General features: G+C 40.1%; 1 protein-coding gene across 13 annotated transcripts in view; it reads right to left on the bottom strand.

The window, feature by feature from the left end:
* The window catches only part of MAGI2 (membrane associated guanylate kinase, WW and PDZ domain containing 2), a 757683-nt gene that overhangs the window by 522824 nt on the left and 214776 nt on the right, over positions 1–20083 (bottom strand). The window lies entirely within an intron of this gene.

The following is a 20083-nucleotide window of genomic DNA, read 5'->3' as shown; positions in this document are numbered from 1 at the left end:
CTTAACTTGTTGCTTCGTACATTCAACCTTAAAACATTTTTTGAAATGGCATTTGCTATTGAACTCTCTGCTGAAAATCTTATTGACTTGGACTAGATAAAGATTTTCCTGTAAAAAGGAACAAATAACATTCCTACCTAATTATCTGAAAGTCACTGCAGACCACAAATGGCTTTAAATTTAAATATATTTCTCCTTATATCTATTCCTATTTATCTGACAATTACAAGTCCATAATCTTGTTATTGCTCCTCTTTGTCAGTAACTTCAAAACATTTTGTTCCAGTTTTATAAAAAGCTTATAAATAATTTCTCTCATCTTTAGCTAAAGGCAAAAAACCAGCAGACTTTAATAATAAAGAACTAAAACCAAGCCCCAACTCATAACAGACACAAAGAAATACCTGCGTGCCCGGTTCCCAGGGGCTGAGAACTTCCATACAGATCTCTGTTCTTCCAGGATCCAGCTGAGCCACTTAGCCTATTACTTTGGTACCACTAACCCTACTTCTAGCAACAGGCTCTGTTTGCAGACCAGACCATCCCTAATCCTGCTAATTTTTTAAGAGACTTCAGAGGAGGCGAGGGCGAGAGGAGGCTGCAGAGAGACGCTCTGCTCCTGATCGGAATCAGCTGTCCTTTCTGATCGGCTGCAGAGAGTAAAGGTCCTGCAGCTCTTGCTCTTCTTGCTCTAATATACAGAACATGCCCAGTGATGCAGATGCTTTCTGGCAGCCTGAGAAAATGCCAGCTCGAGAACAACAGCTGTAGCCTGCCCACTGACATAACCCTGAATCATTCAACTTAATGACATAGGTAAGTTTAGGAACCTACACAGATTTCTGACCCTCAAAGTGCATTTCTTATTTACAGCCTTTTGCTTCAAACACAGCCATTTACTTGCCCATGTGTTAATGAATGCGCTAGAGCCTCCTAAGCACTTCATAAAAAGAGTCACCTGATATTTTTGGCACATTGCATATTCCAAACTGGAGTACAAAAATCTGTATTTACAAGAGGAGATACCTACAGCCTCCTATTTGTTACATACAGATTCAAAAGCACAAGTTTGTAACAGAAATAAAACCTGTAAATGGTGCAGACAAAAAAAAAAAAAACTTAGCAGCTTCCAAGCACAAGGGAAACGTATGATTTTTTTCTTAATATCTGAGTATATACTGTAACATTAGCAAAGCCTATTTCAAAGAGCAGTCAGATGAACTACAGACAGCACAGGTACAATTGACCAATTTCTTCTTTGAAAGTCATCCTGTTCTCTGACCTAACTGAAGTTTTTTCAATTTTTTGGGCATAGGCTACAGGTTCTTTTTATCTGTTATAGCATTGAGTTTTACATCCTGGAAAGTGTAAAAAATAAAATAGTTCCAAAGTCCTGAAAAGCAGATGTAACATTTTTAATTCATCCCTCCAGTTGTCATTCTTCTGCTTTTCTCCCTTAAAAAGCTTTGGTTTTTTACCTGATGTTTGTCAAAAGCATACTTGACTCCAGATGTGCTTTCCAGGTGTTTATAATACCTGAGCTTTTGAGCAGCCTGACTCTTTTCAAGTACAAGCAGAACAAAATATTGAGTGTGCTAGTATGGGGCCATAAGACTTTCTGCAGGAAGCTATAGTGATTTGCAAGAATGTAAACCAGCCTTGATTTAGCTGCAGTGAATTAGGTCTTGTGTTGCAGGCTATATAAATCAAGGGTAACATGGGCAATAATAATAGGACTATGCTCTCCAAAGGGCTGAAATAAAAGACAGAATATATTATCATTTGGTTTACTTTGGAGGGAGAAAAGAAACTTAGTGACATTGTCGATATGTTCATAGGAAGAGAAGCAATCAGAGAGAAATTGTTTTTACAGGCAGTAGCAATACTCTGCTATTTAGTGGTCCCATCCAACACAGTTAGACAAGTGTCCGGTACCCAGGACTGGCTTGGTTTCTATAAAATTCAACTTTCCATTATTTTCTTTTCACGATATGTTGAGAACCACCGAGAAGTTGAAAAATTCCTGACGTGAAACCAACTCCCTAGTTTTCTATTATTCCCAGCCAGCCCGCAGTGGAGGACCTCAGGATGACGCACCGTACCACCAGCCCTGCTGCAGCTGCGCCGCGCTCACGAGGAGGAGCTCAGAGGGAAGGAGCTCACCAGGGCCACATCCAGCTCACCGTGCGCGGCAGAGGAGAAAGGAAGGGCTGTTGTGTGTCGGGGTTATTATGCAGCACAAGCTTTAGAAACCCAACCCAGAGACCATAATTAAAAATGTTCTTTGGCCACTGCCACAGGAGGCGGCTGACAACTGCGCGATGGAGCATGCACTGGCTTGCAGCCATGCAGGGCTTTTTTTTTTTTTTTCTCCTGGCTTGAGGCCTGTACTCTGTTTCAGTTTCACTTCACTCCAATGAATCCCATTGCTTTGCTAGCTGGGAAATATAGGACGTGAATTAAACACTTCCAGTAATGATCTCTTGCATAATGTATGTCTGGTTTAGGTACAGCTACCAATCATGATGGCAAACTCATAACCATAACTGAATGTGATTCCAGAGATTATAAAATTAGATACACTTGGATGAACTAAAAAATGCTCTGTTTGCATGTTTTACTTATGAATGTAATGAGCAAAGTATATCTTTTTATAGTGTTTTAATATATTGCTTTCAAGTTTCCTTCCCTTCTCAAAATCTAGCAGCAAAGCCCAATCAGAAAAGAAATACAATAAAGAACACGCATACAAAAGGGTATTGAATAGTTTGTAGCTCATTAAGAGATTCAAAACTGAAGAAGATAATTGCCATTTCCAAGAAAATGACAGGGATAAACGTTTATAATTTTCTCTAGCCCTAAATACTGTAAGTGGATTTTTGTATCTTCCTATTTGGTAACCCACTAATACTGCAGCTGGAGTCTACTCTTGTATTTCATTTTCCAATGAAGGACCACTTGCAAAACACAAACATCCCTCTTGTTTTTCCCACAATGTTAGCTCTAAATAATTTATTTCTTACCCTTAACACAATTTTTATGGTTATAACTTCTCAGTAAACATTTTTGAGTATTCACCCATTAGTATTTTCTCATCTTGTATCATAACCTTTCAGTGAATCGACTTCCCAAAACCTGGTGCAGTACATTATTTGTTTTTTAACAGTATAATCAATTGCGTCTCAGCCAAGAATAATTTGCCTTAGATATTTTATTTGCTGGGATTAGAATTTACATTTCAGTTTCCCTGGGCTCTATAAATACTCCTGGTTAGAAAAATCTATGAGTAAGCAAGACTCTTATATCTAGATTTGCATCTGTACATGACCTGTGTCTGGGAAAAATAAAGGAAATATCTTAGGATCTGGACCTGTGACAACAGACAAGCTCATAAACTTTTAGTATAAAATACCTCCCTTCTTGTACTGTCCTACTTGCATCAGTTTGTGTCTCCCCTTGTTTTCAGTGAGCTCCCATTTCTGACTGTAAATATAAGACATGTATTTGGCAAAGCCAAATGCCTTGGCTGAAAAACGTTTCACCAGCTTTGGTAGGACTACTCTACTGGAGAGTCTCACCTCAAGTCTTTACTCAGGTACTACCTGGAGCTTTATATTGATACTACGGTATGCTTCCACGGACATCTGATAATAGCTCAAGTTTCTCCTGCACTTCTTCAGCAGAAGGCATGCAATTTAGTGCATGCCAGGCTAACTTACCTTTCATCATTCACAGATCATCTAATCGACCTTTCAGTCAGTAGACTAAATGATGGCCTGGCTTCTTTAAACCAGGTATCAGGAATATCTGATTTATTAGTTCTTTCCTCTACTGGTGAGGCAAAAATGTCTTTTGCCCATGAAAGTAGCTGCAAGAATTTTTTTTGTGACTCTCTCAGGGATCTACTAATAAAATCACAGCCGTCATAAATAAAAAGCTGCATATATGGTTTAATTGCTTATTTCTGAATATTTTTTAATGGTCCAGTAAGAATTCAGAATACCTGAAACTACCATATACAACCCCTCTCATCATCCTCATCAGTTCAGCGATGCCTGATGCCCATGCCTACTTACCTATAAAAATCTCTATGATTTTTTCATGCTGGCATATATGACCTAACCAGAGGTAACCTATAATTCTCCTCCTCCAGTCCTGGTCTCCAGACACACACAGCTCTAGGCTGGGGTATGGAGAAAAATTATCAATGCAAGCTTGAGTAGCAGCGAGGGACTGGCACCACCCAGCTGTGAGAGAGCCTGTGTCAGCCAGGGCTCCAAAACACTCCTGCCAATGCTCACTTCTCACTGGGAGCTCCCTAAAGTAATTGAAAAGATTTTAAACATAAGAAAATATTAACTGCCACATCTCCTCTTCTCTCAGTTCCTTTCCCCAGATGGTCCTCTCTGGAGGAGAGCAACATTCCCCTCTCCTGAAGGCTCCACCTAACCCATGGACCATAATACAGTTTGTAAAAAAAGAGGTAAAATATGTCCACCGACAATTTATTTTTTTCACAAGTCCAGTGATATTTTATTGTAATAAACTTCAAACAAATATCCTTAAGAAGGCATTCATTAAAGAGGAGTTGATGATGGGTTCAGTTCTGGGCCCCTCTGTACAAGAGGGACACGGAAGTGCTGGAGCGTGTCCAGAGGAGAGCTACCAGGCTGGTGAGGGGTCTGGAGACCAGGTCATATGAGGAGAGGCTGAGGGAGCTGAGCATGTTTAGCTTGGAGAAGAGGAGGCTGAGGGGAGACCTCATTGCCCTCTACAACTACCTGAAAGGAGGTTGTAGAGAGGTGGGTGTTGGCCTCTTCTCCCAAGTGAATAATGACAGGACCAGAGGAAATGGTCTGAAGTTGTGGCAGGGGAGGTTTAGATTAGATATTAGGAGGAATTACTTTACTGCAAGAGTGGTCAGGCATTGGAACAGCCTGCCCAGGGAGGTGGTTGAGTCACCATCCCTAGAGGTGTTTAAGAAACGTCTAGATGTGGCACTTCAGGGCATGCTCTAGTGGCAGAGATTGTAGGGGTTTTTGTGTGTGTGTATGGTTGGACTCGATGATCTCAGAGGTCCTTTCCAACCATGAAGACTCTATGATTCTATGATTACCGTTACTCACATAAATTGCTAGTGTTTGTAATACAAACAATAATTTTTAAACAAATGAAGTATGTCTTATCTTAGTACTTGATTAATAAAGATTTCATGCATTTAGCATTTCTGAAACACTATGAGATTATTTACTTTAATAGTTTCTTTAACTGGCAAAAGTAACCAAAAAAATCACTTTTAAGAGAGAATATGAAAATTCCAAGTAATATCAAAACTCTCGGCTGGATTTTATAAGGATTCGTTATTAAAATACAGCCTGCCGCTAAGTCTATTATTTAGGGGAAATTATTCTCAACAAACCTACCTAGTGCTCAGAGGAGTATAAAGATGAATGTTGGCGTTTCACTAATCATCATATATTGGGCATATTAAACCCTGGAACTTCCTTCAGGTTTCCATGTAAAATATGTAATCGCTGTAACAGTAGTCTGAAAACTGTACAACAAAACTTTACAAATCATAAGAAGCATGTATTACATTTCAGTCATCAGCTGAAGATTACACATTTTATTTTTAAAGCCTTTCTATCTCTACATTAAACTCTGTGGGTCTTCCACCTGTGGAACTTCTACCTGCTTTCCACCACTACCTTCAGCCAAGTCTGCCACCAGACTTACCTGGAAGGTCTCAAACTATCAAGGCTGATCTATCATCACTGTGCAATATGTGGTAAGATAAAGTGCGACGGAGAACCAAGAGGAAATTATGCAAGAAAATTACACTCCTCAGGAAGAAAATGAATTTTTTTCTTACTTGGGACTACTGCAATAAATTCAATTTCATGATCCTTTACTGGAGATCTAAATAAATGTCACGAATAAGGGCTTTGGAAAAACGTACCCCTTGTAGTTCTTATACGTGCGATATATGACGAAAAATATTTTGAGATCTAGTTTACTGATGGCAAAATGGCCTTCTCTTTTAAAGCCTACTATTTTGTAGTCTTCCCTTTTCTCTTTGTGTATTGATTATACTACTAACCTTTTTGCTTATTGATCCTTTATATTATATATCAACATTGTATTTATCATACACACACTTGCATTTCCATCCTTAGATTTACTCTTTTATTTCTCCCTCCTGGCATTTTAAATTCAAAGATTTAAAATACAGGAGTGTAGGGCTTACAGGATAAATTGCACGGGGACGATACTATATACAAAATATAGACTGTATTAAAAAAAGACCAATAAAATCTAGCCAGACAATGAATAATTTTCTCCACGACAGGTCCCCGAGCATTCATATAGAATGACAGAATATGTCAAGTTGGAAGGGACCCATAAGGATCATTGAGTCCAATTCCCTGCTCCTGCTCCTCGCAGGACTACCTAAAACTAAATCACATCAATATTACATCAATATTTGGATGTATGTCTCTGTAAAAATATGTCATTGCCTAATTTTTGTGGGCGATGTATTTCACCTCCTCTTCTCAGACCAGGAGACAGGCTGAGGTTTGCACGCTCTGGTCTTCACCCTTGAGAAAGCTTCCACTGGAGGAATTCTCACTGCCTAAGGACAACCTGGGTTCAATTCACCACTGTGTAATGCCTGCCCTTGTGGGAGCTTCTGCTGGGGCTGTCTGAGTAAGGACTCGACCAACGGGACACCCTGCAGCAGCAACAAGATGAGAACAGCAACACCGGAGGTAGATTGATCCTTGGAATAATGCGAAAGCATGTCATGCCCTGGATTTATTTCCTTAGTTTTGTGGCTCACCTTAAACCTCTGTTTGAAATATGAGACCCAAGTGTGCACCGCGCCGGAAGCAAAAATGTGGTTTGTAATGATACGGGGAGACTGTGTCAGCAGGAGGGTCAGCTGAGCCAAACGCATCTGCGTTTTGTACCTTGTCTCAGATTACTGAACTTCAGCTCTTATTAAAACAGTAGCTCTCCAGTCCTCGTGGCTACAGAAACAGCCTTCCGCTGTGCTGGCAGGTGCAGCGTGGTCCAGAGTCTGCTGGCAGCGTGCGACATCGACTTTGAGACAGGCACTCCCAAGTTAACCTCGGAGAACTGCCACGTAACTAGTAAAACCATTTTGTACCTCTGCTATTTAGAGGTACTTTGCTCTGTTCTCTTCAGTTCTTGACTGGAGTTTCTGGGAAATACCATGATTTAACTGGTTGGTAAAAAAAAGTCAAGCTGTACTTCATGTGTCAGAGAGGACAGTCTGGGGCACTTTGCTTTCAGAACACTTATGGTTTTTTTGGTATTCTAGTTAGCAGTTGCATAAATAAAGTAAAAAGGCTCTTTGAACGCTGACGCTGCTTCTCTACAAAGCCTGTCTGGAAATGAGCTGCCTTTTACTCTAATTTTGAAATTCACTAAAGCTAATTATGAAACAGAGCTGTTTGTAGGTGCCTCCAGTATATCATTGATTTGACTGATAACTTACACATAAACATTAATGATTGCTACTGAGGTACTTAAAAGACTGTAATTGTTCCTACAAGACTTACTACAAGGGAAATAATTACCTTTACAGATGTTTTTGACAAACACTAAATTGTAGGGGATTATACATTTACTAACAAAGTGAGAATGTCAAAAATGCCACTCAGCCCAGCAATATCTCCAAGGATAGACTTCTCTCGAAATCTGAACGTATTTGCAGAAGTCTCACTTCAAATACTACCTGGCATTCAGATGCTCCCACTCATAGACATCTCCTTTTATTTGGACAAAGGGTACCACAACAGAGCTTGAAACTTGCAAAGGCCAATGTTTGTTATGTGACTGAACTCCCAGGTACAGCTCCCAAAGAAAATGATAGAAAGGTCCCAACTGACTTCAACAAGAACAGTTGCAAAAGGGATATAATCCAACTTATTGGTATTCTTCTGAAAACAAAACCCCTTTGAAAACTGATGGCACACAAAGCTGAAAGCTTACAGAATAAACTTAACCGGAGACTGAATGTAGCATAATAAAAACATTCGAACGAAACTAATAAGGCTGATTTTAGCTTCAGAAAAACATTTATAGTGTTATTTGGGCTGGATGTATTGCCAGGAAGCTGTTTTGAATTCTAGGAAAATCCACATTAGCCACAATGTCCAACAGACAAGCTAACCAAGGGGAAAAAAAGTCATAAAGATGTAAGAATTTTATTTTTTAATCAAACTGTAGCAGAGTATTTCTTCTTGTATATACTTGGAAAAAAAACCCCATGCTTCTCTCTGTGTGCTGCTTACCGACATGCTCATTAGGAAAAAACACACTTCCAAATTGACTTCTCTGGAAAAACTCAAATGCAGCATTAATCTCTGATACACAGTAATGGGGATAATGTGGGGCTGAATTCGTTCTGGCTGGGTACAAATTATGCCTCACTGCGTCAGTTTAATTCTCTGTGCTGTAAGGGTGAGTCACCTAACACTGAAACCCTGCAACCTCTCGTGGGGTCACCTGGTGGAGCAGCCACTCTAATGCCCAGAACACCTGCAAGAAGGGCATCTGGCTGCTCATGGCCTGGACAGGTGTGCTCTTCGCTGGGTAAAAAACTGGCTGGATGGCCGTGCCCAGAGAGTGGTGGTAAATGGAGTTCAATCCAGTTGGTGTCCGGTCATAAGTGGTGTCCCCCAGGGCTCGGTGCTGGGGCCGGTTCTCTTTAATATCTTTATCAATGATCTGGATGAAGGGATCGAATGCACCCTCAGTAAGTTCGCAGATGACACTAAACTGGGCGGGCGTGTTGATCTGCTTGAGGGTAGGTTGGCCCTGCAGAGGGATCTGGACAGGCTGGACCGATGGGCTGAGACCAATGGTATGAGGTTCAACAAGGCCAAATGCCGGGTCCTGCACTTGGGTCACAACAACCCCATGCAGCGCTACAGGCTTGGGGCAGAGTGGCTCGAAAGCAGCTCGACAGAAAAGGACCTGGGGGTGTTGGTTGACAGCCGGCTGATTATGAGCCAGCAGTGTGCCCAGGTGGCCAAGAAGGCCAACAGCATCCTAGCCTGTATCAGGAATAGTGTGGTGAGCCGGACTAGGGAAGTGATCATCCCCCTGTACTCGGCACTGGTGAGGCCCCACCTCGAGTACTGCGTTCAGTTTTGGGCCCCTCGCTACAAGAGGGACATTGAGGTGTTGGAGCGTGTCCAGAGAAGGGCTACAAAGCTGGTGAGGGGTCTGGAGGACAAACCTTATGAAGAACGACTGAGGGAGCTGGGCATGTTTAGCTTGGAGAAGAGGAGGCTGAGGGGAGACCTCATCACCCTCTACAACTACCTGAAAGGAGGTTGTAGAGAGATGGGGGCTGACCTCTTCTCCCTGGTGACAAGTGATAGGACAAGGGGAAACGGGTTCAAGTTACGTCAGGGGAGGTTTAGATTAGATATTAGGAAACATTTTTTCACTGAAAGGGTTATTAAACATTGGAATAGGCTGCCCAGGGAGGTGGTGGATTCACCATCTCTGGAGGTGTTTAAAAAAAGGGTAGATGGGGCACTGAGGGACATGGTTTAGAAGTGGCTTTTGTCAGGGTAGGTTAAAGGTTGGACTCGATGATCTTAAAGGCCCCTTCCAACCTCAGCAATTCTATGATTCTATGATTCTATGATCTTCAGACAGTATTCCTCCGGAACCAACGACGTGCATCTTGTACGCAGTGCCACCTCTGCTCTCCACATTCAGGGCCTCTACAGTCCTCTCTCCGCTCCCCTTGGGGTTGCCTGCTCCTAAAAGCCCGTGCTGAGAGCTACATAGGTTGTTGGTCTTCAAGAAGAACCTGTTACAAGTTTTATTATTCAAGCAAAAGTAGAACTTACAAGAATATGTTCAAAATTGTTTTACTGTGGACAAATATTCTCCTGTCGTTGCTTTGCCATGGGTAAAACCATCTCCTCTTAGAAGTAGACAGCAGTTGCTCCTCACCTTTAATGGAAAAGTTTTTGTTCTGTTTAATACTCTTTTTCTACGAATAGAGCAATATGAGCATTCATCTACTAAGGACACAAATGTTCTTTGTCTCTAATACTCTTTTAGTTTTACCTTCTTTGTGGAAGACAACTGTGATGGGACTTTGAGGTTTGACATGTATTTGAATAAAATATGAAAGACTGGATTGGAACAGTGGCACGGTTTTACCACACTTGAATTATTTGAAAGGCATTCTACTTAAATCATAGCTGCACAATTTTAATTGCTTGAGATAGAGACTTATTTTCCTTACTTCTGGAAATAATATTGCCGTATTAATAGGCCGTGAATTGTGTGCTGACATTTTGTAAAAAGAGAAAGATTAATCTGGGTAAAAAATGCCCAGCAACACACAATTTATGAGGGAAGCAAGCTCACAGAGGCTACCATTGTATGAGTTCTAATAATAGTTACAAAATATTATTTAGGTTGGTATCTGAATCATGGGAACCCAGTTTTTTTACAGTCTTTACAGCATCTCAGTCTGAACCTATAATGTACTGTGAAAAATCACTACCATAACACATTACTTCCTGGCTTTTTAATAACTTGTTGCATAAATAGCAGAACACTATTTTGCAGCCTTTATACTCATGAAACTTGTCAAGTGCAAACTCATCTTGCAATAGATAAACTGAACTTTGAAAGCAGAGTTCACAAAATTGTTGCTCATCTCAGAGACTAAATAGCAAATACGTTATCAAATGCATGTCCTTCACCCAAAAAACTATTCTCCTGAGTCAAGCGTCATGGCATTCGTATTAAGTCAGAGGAAAACACTAAGAAAAATTAAAATGGGAGGTACTTTACAGCTATTTTTCAGTAATGGGAGATTAAGACTACATAAAACATGCAAATAAGCCTGAGGTCCAAAAGGTGTCCTCCAGCTTTACACACAACACAGCACTCGGGACACTTAACTGACACCGTCCCCTCTGTTTCATTTCTGTGTGATGCTCCTTTCAGCTTGAAGTCCACAGGGATACCATCTTCCAGCTATCACACAAATTAAACAGGGTCGTGCCCGGCCAGTAACTGAACAGAAAACTTCTCATCACATGAAACCAAAATGAAAGTCGTGTTGGAAACTGAGCAAGTGACGCTCTTCTTTCTAAGCCAAAGGTGGGCGAGTGCCTCGGCATGTTGAGGCCACAGGACCAGTGGACCCAATATAAAGTCCTCGTAGGGTAGCATTGAATTGGTGATACATGCCACACACTAAGAAACCTGCATTTCAGTCAAGACAGAAGCACAGATGAAGTCTGTGGAATGTTTGGGATTCTCTGGAACGAAAGCTGGTACTGCAATTGAACACGTCATTATTAGGCTTAAAAACAAATGAATCAAGAAATAACTAGACTAGCAGTGGACATAATATTTAGAGCGTTACAGAAAGACTGCACTGTTAATCCCCTATGGAGTGTAGCAGCCATATTTCTAAGGCTGTATATTATTCAGTTTTTCATTTTGCACTGGCTTGGGAATTAGAGCCTTTCACCAAAAAGTGGTTTTCTTTCCCTGTCCGAGGGGTCCATTCTCTCTAAGACATCCAGAATGGTTAGATATTACATAGGTAATTACTGTCAGAAAAAAAACCCCAAAACTTCCGATAAAGAGTATACAAAAAGTTGGAAATAGTACACAATTTCACTATAAAATTAATTTTTAAAAAAGCTAGATATAGCTAGAAAAATCTATAACAAAATAAGCATTTGCAGTGTTAAATGACTGCATAGCAAAGCATAAGTAACCCAATTTCTTTCTTGAAGACATCTAAAACCTCATCATTCTTTGTTTGTGCATGCTTATAAAGCAATTAATAATCTTATAAGAATAATTAATAATTAATACTACTAATGAAAAAGACTTGCATAAAGAATAGATTTTAATTTGGGAATGGAAAGTGAAGGTACAAATAATCCAGGGCATTTTCTTGGTTTTGACGTAAGACTGAAAAAAGTACTAATTTGTCAGTGAAGCATCTTTTATCGTGACAAATTTCTTAGCTATTGTAACAGAACAGCATGACAGATAAAATCAGCTGCCTTAGTATAAAACCCATTCAAAATATTTTCTGGCACAATCCATTACATGAGGGAAGCATCAAAGATGTACAGTAAAAGGACAATCAAAACTGTAAATTTTGGTAAAAGACTGAGTCATAGTTCAATATGAGAAACTAAAATGAAGTTGTTGAGGCCTCAATAGCACTGCTCAGCACCAGGCATTGTGTTTGCTACAGAGCGTCTCTAGAACAACTTCGATGTTTTACCTTACTTATACTTTAATTAAATCCAGCCAAATTTGTCACAAAATCACTCAGCTACAGGTACCAGGAAATTTAAGATCAGAGGAACTATTGCTGTGGGTCAAGCTCTGGGCTATTACGCTTTTGTAGTCTGTCTCTGGCAAGTGTTTTGCCAAGGCGAAGGAAAAACCAAAGTGCCCACCAGAGCCCGGGTGCTGCGGCTGCTGCAATGTGGCAGGGCAGCCATCCTCTCTAATTCTCCTGCCCAATCACTCGCACTTAGGATATAATTCCTACACTCCTTCTTTTTTCAACATATAAAAAGGAAAGCTTTCATACTTGTTTCAGAGAGAAGCTGGCAAGGTAAAACTGAAGCAAACAAATAGCTAAACAGCAAATACAACAGCGAGATTTGTAGATGACCAAGCAAATTATTTCCATGTACTTACTGCTGACAGTGCTTTCTCTGCAGTGAAAATACGGAATTCTGGGCTGCACAGGGAAGAGTGTGGCCAGCAGGTCAAGCGAGGCCATTCTCCCCCTCTGCTCTGCACTGGTGAGGCCACAACTGGAATACTGTGTCCAGCTCTGGGCTTCCCAGTTCAAGAGAGACAGGGAACTGCTGGAGAGAGTCCAGCATAGGGCAACTAAGATGACTGAGGGATTGGAGCATCTCCTCTATGGTGAAAGGCTGAGAGAGCTGGGACTCTTCAGCCTGGAGAAGAGAAGGCTGAGGGGAGACCTTAGTAATGTTTACAAGTATCTAAAGGGTGGGTTTAAGGAGGATGGAGCCAGACTCTTTTCAGTGGTTCCCAGTAACAGGATGAGGGGTAACGGGCACAAGCTGGAACATAGGAAGTTCTGATCAAATATGAGAAAAAACTTCTTTATGGTGAGGGTGACAGAGCACTGGAACAGGCTGCCCAGGGAGGCTGTGGAGTCCCCTTCTCTGGAGACTTTCAAGACCCGCCTGGATGCAGCCCTGAGGGATGTGCTTTAGGCAATCCTGCTCTAGCAGGGGAGTTGGACTAGATGATCTCTAGAGGTCCCTTCCAACTCTGCAAAGTTCCGTGATTCTGTGATTCCGTAATACCTCTCTTCGCTTCTAGGCAGGGACACAGACTGCATGAGCTCGCGTCTATCAGTCAGAATAGCAGATACCCAGCATGCAAAGCCAAGGTAGTTTCAAACTAGCTTGTTTTCAAAAAGCTACAAAAATAAGTTTGATTTTTTTAAACCAAAAAACAAAAGCCTCTGTAACGTCACTCAATAAGCACTTTCAAATTACTGGATGTCGCTAAGCCCCATCAATAAAGCACTGTCTTCAGGCAATCAAAGGTACCTTTTTCTGCAGTATGGTACTTTAGCATAAAAGACAGCACTTGGTTTTGGAGGACTGAACCAGCTGCTCGGTGCACGAAGAAGCTGCTGTATTCTGGGGCAGTCTCAGTTGGGTAGCTGAGTCCCCTTGTGCTGATTTAATTAGCACTGCTGGAAAATGTAAATGACCGAAAGAGACACTGTGCATTGTGCAAAATTACATTGTGCGAAATATGTGTGCTTACATAATGTGTTTCAACAAAGAAATAAAATGCTCCTGTTCCCAGGAGCTCGCAGCAGGCAGATGGTGGGTACTCCAGCAAGATCACGCACTTCGCCTGCAGAGAAGCGATGCCCTCAACCTCTGGGGAACAGACTGCTGCTGCACTTCGGTAATACCCCAGTTTGCTGATCCACGGAACAAAACACAGGATTGCAGCTGGACTGAGATTGCTCATTCTGCATCCCCAGAAGCAGGAAGGTGTCACAACAGGGGACAAAAATGAGATGACAGAGTTCTAGGTTCACTTCGTTACCCTTCAGGCACGTTGTCCCCACGGCTATGATCTACTGGGCTGAAACCAATACAGTCTGGAGTTCAAAAGAACACTTAGCTGTTTCATACATAATTTATTACATTTTCACAGTTGTTACTTAATTAAAAGAGAAAACTAGTGGGCTAAAATCATGGGACAATAAATAATTTGGCAAGCCACTGAGGTGTGGATTAATAGCTACACATTTCCAGCTTTATCTGTGCATGTTAAGGTCAGTATCAGTGTGCATATGGTACCAAGCCATAACAGTGCCTCAGATATGAATATTGTCAAGGAGGATGTGCCTCTGATTTCACCTGCCTTTCTCTGTTGAGATTTTGATGCACATCTCATAAAATATTAGATCTGTACTTTCCCAATGCCATTTCCTTCTTCTAGTGCTATAGACCCAACGTTCTGTAAGTAAGCTTTACACCATATAAGAAACGCCAGCAATCATTTTGCTCTTTTTTCTTTTTTTCTTTTCAGCTTGACAGTATTAAACTAGCATGCAGAGATAATGGAGAGATTTATGTTTTTAAATCAGGAAGGCAGTAATTTTTTTTTCTGTTTCTAGAAGACTGCAATAAAAAGGAAATTAAAAAAAATAAAGGGCCAGATTCCTGGATCCTTATGCAGCTACGGTAAAGAAAAACTCCTGTTCATCTCATGGATTCTCTTCTACACACATAAAGACTGAAAGGAAACAGAAGAAACTCAGCAGTCAGCTTTAATTATTTTACCTATACCCATTTTAAAACACTACTGTGTGGCCTGGAACACATACTGGTGGACTTAGGCTAGTGTTCAGGTCAGATTGTTTACTCAGCCCCTACTAATAAGCTCAAATAATGCTCATGAGTTGGTCTGCATTCAGATTTTGGAGTATAAGGTGCCAGGACAGAGCAAAGAGAGATGCACCCAGAGGCTTATATTTAGGGTATCTGCAAGTCTCCCTGTTGCTTCAGCAGGGTAGATGAAGAAGGATGATAATACAGGAAGAAACAATGAGTTTTCTATGCATATGTCATGTAATAAATAAACTATATAATTCACTGAGCTTTAGGAAGGAACTTTTTTGTTTCAGGAGTCCCTTCAGACTAAAATGTGCTAACCATTCCATTTGAATGTTGAGGTTGCTTTCTGAAGGCTCCTTGAGCTGTCAAGTGATCACCCAAAACCATAAGTTAGCTTACGTGACAGAAGAACTGAAAGACTGCATGGGACTTGCTCTATTTGAAGTGCTCAGAAACTGCATGGATATCTGAAAAGATCATGTGGCTTGGGGATCAATACTAATAGACAACATGTCCTACCTGTTGACCTTTCATTTGTTAGCAGTTCTCTTACAGAGTTAGTTATGCTTTGGCCTGAAACATGTTGGAGATATTAATACGTGAAGAATCCTGCACAAAACTTTGCATTGATACTTGTATTAATTAGGTTGGTGAGCTAGCCTCAGTAATTTAAATCTTTGAGACTTCGGTTCACAAAAATCCAATTCACAGCTTAAGGGCATGAAATATATAAAGACGCCCTGTCTAGAACGGCTTTCTTTTTCTTCCTTTTGTTCTTTAACCTTTCCCTACTTCTCAGTATCTTTCCTTTTACCTTGAATTCCAGTTTCCTTCTAGCCTTTCCTTCTACCCTTTTTTTCCCCCTGTTACACTCTCATCTTGCCTTTCCCACTTCTCCTCTCTTTTTTTGAAGCTCTCAATATCTGTTTATGTTCTAGCAGGATAGCTCGAGTCTGCCATAAAGTGGTGAGTGCTGGAGCGAGCACCGTTTGTGCCAGTCACACTGAGTCCACCCCAGAGGAAGCCATCTCTAAAGGGCCAAAGCTCTTGATGTCCCAAACACACAAGCATGTGCCAGTATCTGCATGAATCTAATGCATCTGTGTCCTTATGTCTGTGTCATGCAATAGATTTTGGAGCTAAGGAAATACCTTATTAAAAAGGAAAGATCTGTATGTGTCCGTATCAGTACAGTACAAGCCAACCAGCCTAAAGACTTTCAGTACCTCTGTAACATGGAGGGGAAAAAATGCTTTTCCTTGCAATTAGAGAACATCATAAATGAAACACCCTTTAGAGCCCCTATTAATGATCAAATTTTTTTTGCAGAAATATCTAAAGCAAGTTGCAATACTGTTGGCATGCCAGTTTAACTCAAAACCCAGAGTCAGTACTAGCTTTCTACATCAAAATAGTGAACTCCTGGGAGAGACTATTTAGAGACAAGGAACTCTCTTGTTTTAACTGAGAAGGTGAGGGAAGTGCAAATCACATTTGCCCCAGCAAAAAAAAAAACAAACAAAACATTTCAAGAAGTTTCTAAATGTGTAATATTGGTTGAAGCTTGGAGCAAATCATCAGAAAGACTGGCTGGCTGTTTCAAGACAGACTTCAGTTGAATTTATGTTCTTATTCATGAGGTGAATTCAGAGGTATTCCACAAAGGCCTCTGATTTTTGGTGTTTTAATTAAACAAATGGAGGAGAGAGATTTCAAAGAAAATTGAGTAGTCTCTCCTGTATTGCCGTCTACAGGCATCTTTCTAATCAGCAAAAGACCAAAGACACCTGGAAAAAAGAATCTGTTTTTTGTTCTTAACACATAAAAGACTTACTAGTTCAGCAGTTGTCAAGGAAGAGCTGGCAGACACCCTAATTCAGAAAGGGAATAGTCAAGGGATGGAGTTAACAGCTTTTTTGGTTGGAGATACTACAACGATGAAGGGAACGCCGTACATCAAGGAAAACCAAGAGGAAAGCTAACATCTGAAGATACTGCCAGCATTGTAGTATCTCCTAAAATTATCAACTAATATTGCATGCTTTTGTGAATGGTTAAAGAGAGGATATATCTATAAATCAGCAAACAGTGTGGTGCAATGACAGCAGACCAGTAGAGTGACTGGTTGAGGACCTAACATCCAGACTGTACGTGCTTTATGGCTGTTACTTAGTACTTATTCTAGTCTAATCCCACGGACTCCGTGGCCATTCACAGCTGGTCACCTCCTGGGTTATCTTCATCCAAAACGAACCCAGTCACATCCTGTGAGAGTGATCTACAGGATGAACTAACATGCAACAAAGCCGGGAGCATCAGGATATTTATTTCAGAAGAACATTCCTGATCTGAATTGAAATGCTAATGCATATGCACCCACATTTGCTTCCTTGCTTATTGCCATCAGTACACTGAACTACGAAGAAAAAACTTTGCAATGACCATAGATTTCATCTCCTCATCCAACAACTGTGAAGATGTAACGTGTAATGTGTGTATACATATCTCACTAAGTGTTTTGATGAAAGCAGTGACTAAAGCAGGTTTTGATTTATAATTTTTTCATTAACAGTTCAGAGGAATTTAGATTGCAATCATTTTACAAATTTGATTAATTTGTGCTGGGAATAAATCACTATCCATTAATAAATTAGAATTGTACTGGCAATAATATAAAATGAATATCTCATTGCAGGTAGGATTCTCCTGTTGTTATAAATGCTTTCCTTTCATGCTGTACTAACATATGCCATGCCTCTGGCTTTTGCTTCTGTTCTACAGGCGACACATAAAAGTTATTTTTTGCCCTAACAAGTACCTGAAGAGAAACCCGATACCATTGCTACTTTCAGGTTTATTATTATTATTATTACATGTATTAATTTGTGCCCAAAATAGAACACGGGGGGAAAAAGACATATTTTGGGATAGCAGCCAACTACTACACCACAAACAAGAAAAATGTTATTGAAAAATACTGGATATCATAAATAATTTATTCAAAGTTTCAGATTCAAAATAGCCAGGCCGCCAAAGGCTACTGAAACAATGACTGGGTTAGAAAAATGTCACTGAGCAATTTGTCTGTCTGTGAACATGGAACCGAGCATGAGACAGACTTAGTATTACTTTTTTTTTTTTAGTTTTATATTTTACAGCAAATTACATTTTCTGAATTTCTGCATCACAAATTTGGGGAAGTTAAAAGCATCACACAAAGAAGTCAGATCTATCATTTGATGGTTGGAGATTTGGAAAGATCAAAAACTACTCTAAAGATAAAGCAAAGGCATTCAGTTATATTTTAAGAACACACATATTGATCCTTGATGTTCAAGGTCGGAAAAAAACATCAGATCATTTTGTCTGATCTCCCACACAGCGCAGGAGACACTATGGCAGTCAGTGACCCCTGTATTAAGACTATTAATTTATTTTTGTTATAGCACTTTCCCCAAAGGTCTACAGGCTTGAAGATGAGAAAAGATGGAGACCCTCCTCTTTCTTTGGTAGTTTAGTTGGCCTTACTCTTAAAAATTTATGCCTTAATTTTAATTTGAATGTCTGTGACTTTAGTTTCCAGTCCTTTGCTACAGCATCTCTCTTTACCTGCAACAGTGAAACACCTGGAATCGTAGAATCATAGAATGGTTTGGGTTGGAAGGGACCTTAAAAATCATCTAGTTCCAACCCCCCTGCCATGGGCAGGGACACCTCCCACAGGGACACCATCCCATGGAATAGGTCCATGAAAAAAATGTGTACGTCGTAAATGAAACCACTTTATTTCTTTTTTTTTTCTTTTTTTGCCCTGTAATTGTTGAGCTGAACAAACCAAGGGAGCGAATTTCTCTGGTTTTACGTCTCGTGGATGTTTTTCCCTGAAGCTGATTTCTAATGTGTCTCCATCACGTCTAAAGAAAAGAGAGCGGAGCTGCGCCCAGACTCCCCACAGACTCAGCAAGAGCCACAGAGCACTCGTGACTGTGCCACAACTGAAATCGGGGGGAGTTTAATACCTCTTTAGAGGAACTAACAGAAATCAGCTCTTAGCTCTTCTGAAAAGCCTGCTGTTTTCTCCCACTGCCTGTAGACCACTGGATATTTATGCATATTTCAGTATCAGAACAAGAAAGCTTTCAATCAATGGTAATGCTCTTCCAACTGAGAGCCACAGGACTCAGAAAAAGCAAAGATACAAACCAACTATTTAGGGAGGAGAAAATGCCAAACAATTACAAAACAAGGTAGGAAATATTTTATTACCACCACAAATCACCCTGTTCAGTGGCACAGGTGACCAGTACAAAATATGCCCTAAGGAGCTATTTGAAAAGACAAAGGTATTTACTGTGATTTCGAAGTCAGGCACTAAAATAGGAGGTGGATATCTACCTATTTTTGCTGATCTAGGCCTACAAAACTCCAGCATCACAAGATAAAAATGAAAGAGAAAAACTGAGGTAGGATAAAACAAACAGAAAAATGTTTGCAGGAAGTAAGAATAAAGTCTTAAACATTATTTCCTCTATGAAAACTGGACTTGCACCTTTTTGCACAAATACCTCTAAAGAATCTAGTTTCCATTTACTCATGTATTTCCATAATTTTCACCTACTTGACTAAAGTTTATAGGTACTGATATCCCTAAATGGTGAAGTTGTTTATGGTGCAAAACAAACTCTGTATTTTACAGCACAGTTACTATGGTAGAATCAAGTTTCTCATTATTACTGAAAAAGTATCTTAAATCTTTTAAATCTAGGAAAATAAAACATTGCAATTTCATGGGAAAATAGGTGTTTTGGGACTTCCTAATCATTGACATTCCCTACCCCTCAGTTTCTTTTCTAGTAGACTTTTACACAAATTTAAAATGCGTATAAAACTATGATTCTTGTCCAAAAAAACATTTAAAATCTTACTCACTTGAAATTTTACACATAATAGGAAGGCCAACAGAAAATCAGCTCCTTTTCATTTTTAACAGTTCTGCTATTATTAGTCGTACGTAATAACAGAGACAGATCTAAAGCCACAGAAGACAAATATGTGACATTATACAATATTAAGTGATAAACTGTAAGCAATCATATCATTAAGGAATATCAGAATATATATGTGCACAAGGGACA

The sequence above is a fragment of the Larus michahellis genome, chromosome 1 (genome assembly GCF_964199755.1).
Source record: "Larus michahellis chromosome 1, bLarMic1.1, whole genome shotgun sequence".
NCBI lineage: Eukaryota > Metazoa > Chordata > Aves > Charadriiformes > Laridae > Larus > Larus michahellis.
The sequence above is the reverse complement of the archived record's forward strand: the minus strand, read 5'-3'. Positions and strand labels throughout refer to the sequence as shown.